Raw genomic sequence first — 3,636 nt, 5'->3', positions numbered from 1 at the left:
CATAAGTTTGGGTATGTTGTGTCTACATTCTCATTAAATTCTAGGAAGTCTTTAATTTCTTTTTTTATTTCTTCCTTGACCCAGGAATGGTGCAACTGGGCATTATTCAATTTCCATGAATATGTAGGGTTTCTACAACTTGTATTATTTTGAATTCTAACTTTAAAGCATGATTTTGTTTTTATTGTCTCTATTTCAGCTTTCAAGCCTTGCACTGTTTGAATTGTTTCCTTCACTGTTTTTGGTTGTTGTTGTTTTTTTTCTTGGCCTTCCTTATTTTATTTAATAAATTTATTTATTTATTGCAATATTTTGCTTTTATTTTCCTCCATTTCTTGCATTTTTGTTTGTTTTCTTTTCCATTTCTTTAAGAGATTTTCTTTTTACCTCTTTGATGCTCTCTTATCTTCATAAAGTTGTTTTTACAGTTGTTCTCTTCTGCTTCATCGGTGTTGGGATGTTCAGGTCTTGCTAGTGTGGAGTCCTTAGACTCTGGTCGTGTCATATTGGTCTTTCTGTTGTTTAATGCATTCTTATACTGTCGTCTTCCCATCCCTTCTTCCAGTGGGTGCCAGTGGAGTCATTACCTGCCCCATTGGGTATGATTTCAAAGTTCTCTTGTGGTGGGTCAAACTGGTCCAGTATTCTTATTCATTATTCAGTAAAGAGTAGTTTAATCTCTATGAGTTTATGTATTTATTATAGATTTGTTTTCTCTTGATTTTAAGTTTTACTTCATTATGGTCAGATAGGATACACTGAGATATTCCAACTTTTCTCAATTGGTTAAGATTTACTTTGTGTCCCGGCATGTGGTTTATTTTAAAGAAACTTCCTTGGGCTGCTGAGTAGGCAGTGTATTCTATGTTCTCTTAGTGGGATATTCTGTAGATATCTGTCAAATACATTTGATATACAGTGTCATTTAATTGTGATGTTTCTCTGTTAATTTTTTTGTCCAATAGGCTATGTGTTAAAAGAAAGTGGAATATGAAGTCACCTGCTATTCTTAGGTTGATGTTAGCCCACATTTTCATGTGCTACTCTTTTTACAAAATTTGGCTCACCACAGTTTGGTGCATATATTTTATGATGCTAATATTTTCTTGCCTAATTATTCCCTTGATTAGAGTGTCCTTATTAGAGTGTCCCTCTCTTGATTCCTTTTCGTTTGAAGTCTGTTTTGTCAGGTACTAGAACAGCAGCATCTGCTCATTTCCTGGGCCCATACGTTGCTAGGAATATTTTCTATCCTTTCTCTTTTAGGTGCTGCCGATCTTTAAATCCAAGATGAATAATTCCAGACACCAGAAAGACTGATAAAGTTTCTAAATCTATCAATCTCTGCTTTTAGTAGGGAATAGATGCCATTAATACTATTGATGCTACTATAGAAAGTTAATCACTTTGTTCTTGTTTGGTGTTGGTGCTGTTAGTCACCTCATGGCACCTGCTAGTTCTGAGAAAGTTACCCAGCAAGAAGTTTCATGTCTCTTCCAACTTAGAGTCTATAAGTCCTGTAACAAAAGTATGTTGTGTCTTCAGCAAGAGGGTCTTTACTCTAGTGCTGGTAGACTACCAAGTGCAACAGCAACAGGCTTTGTTGTTTTCAAAGATCCTCCCTGATGAGTAACTCTTAGGAGGTACTCCATGTTTGGCACTGGGATTTCTCTTTAATAACTCATGTCACAGGATGAAAGCACAGTGCATCCATTATTTAATTTATTTAATTTAAATTTTGGTTAGCTTACAAAGTGGTGTGTTTCCATTGGATCTATCACACATTGGTAGTTTTGGTTTACCCAAGGCCACCCACTCCTCTCCCCTGTCACACAATCTCTGTCCTCACTTCAACCTTGCACCACTTAAACCTAACTTAAACAATTTTACAATGCAAGGTTTCCACTCTGTCTGCACCCTTTAAGGCCTTTTAGACTCTACCTCACTTGGATTCATTATACTTTCCTAGCCTCTACAGACACTCCAAATAAGTCTCACATGGTCCCATCTTTAGATGAAAAGCTATAGACAATTAATGGTTGCTGAGACAGGCAGACTCAGTCTTCTCCAGATATGAGTACCTCATAAATTATAAAATCCCAGGTGGTCCACATTAGGTACATAACAACACTAAATAGACTTAGCACAATGTGTGTGTATGCATGTGAGTATGTGTTTGTATGTATGTATGTATGCATGCATGCATGTATGTTTGTTTGTATTATGTATGGATGTAACAATCATTAAAGAAGAAAATGAGACATTGAGATGGAAGGTGGGGACACAGGAGGAGTGGGCAGGGAGACTAAGAATGGTGGAAATTATGTAAATATGGTATGGACAGAAAAAATTTCAAATTTTAACCTAAAAGAAACTTTAAAAAACAAACATACTAATCTAAAAGTATGGATTATATACATAATATATGACATATGAATCACATATGACAAAAAAGTATAGCAGTTGTCTCTCTGGGCATGATTACCTCACTAAATAGGATATGTTTCTGTCCATTTTCTGTGGATTTTTATTGGCCTTTTCTTCTTTCTATGTGTACATGCATGTTATGCACATGTGTGTGTGTGTGCATCTTTGCATGTTGGGGCATACATATATGGGGGCTATACTGTGTGTGCTTGTGTGCACCCTAAATTGATATCTGGAATCTTCCTCAGTTGCTCTCAGATTCCTTGAGGCGGAGACTCTCATCCATTCCCAGAGCTTGTCCATAAAGCAAGTCTAGCCGGCCATCCAGCTCTGTGATCCCATGACTCAACTTTCTGAGCATGGAATAGCAGGGGCCACAATGCAAATGCAGCAGGTACAGGCGTTCTAGGGATCCAAATCTAGTCCACATGCATTTTTGTCAAACTCATTAACCTGCTGCCCCAGATGCTTTAAAGTGTGACAAATCTGAAGAGGATTTGGATGTGTGCATTGTAACAGATACATCCTGGGTGGAAGATCATTGACAAGGAAGAGCTGAGCCCTCTCTTGGCACCTGGGGAAGACATGGCCTGAGCCAGGCAGACCTTGCCAAAGATATGGGCAGGCAACCTACTGCACTCAGGAGATGTTAGATGTTGTCCTACAGAAGACAATGAGAGCAGATCTATAGATCCTGATTTCAGAGACAATTTGGCCCCTGAAGCCAGTCTCTCAAGGTCTAATGCTATGTACAGATGCCACAATCTGTGCTCTCAACAAATTTTCTCCAGAACCTTGTCCAAGGCAGTACAGGCAGCTATGTTGTACTTATGTTGTACTATGTTGTATAAATATCTGAAGTGTGAATGAACATCATGCATTATTATTATTATTATTATTATTATTATTATTATTATTAGACAAATGAAGACTTGAACTAGATTCTTCTACTCTAAGCTCCCATTCTTTGCACTGTACAGTTCAGAATATCCTGACACCCACAGCCAGTATGTTGAACAGCTTAGACAGATGCCTAAATTTATCCAGCTCTTGAAGGGTGGAAGGAAGAGACTAAGGAAAAAGAATGAAAGAACAACAAGCACTCATGAGTTCACTTAAGCTCTATCTTTTTTCCTTAATTCATGATTTTTTTCAGAAATATGTCACAATGAAGGAAGAGAGAATCTTTATCACACCGAGTCCTGGAAA

This window comes from Cricetulus griseus, unplaced genomic scaffold, assembly GCF_003668045.3.
Source record: "Cricetulus griseus strain 17A/GY unplaced genomic scaffold, alternate assembly CriGri-PICRH-1.0 unplaced_scaffold_114, whole genome shotgun sequence".
Taxonomy (NCBI): Eukaryota; Metazoa; Chordata; class Mammalia; order Rodentia; family Cricetidae; genus Cricetulus; species Cricetulus griseus.
This window is presented reverse-complemented; position numbering follows the sequence as displayed.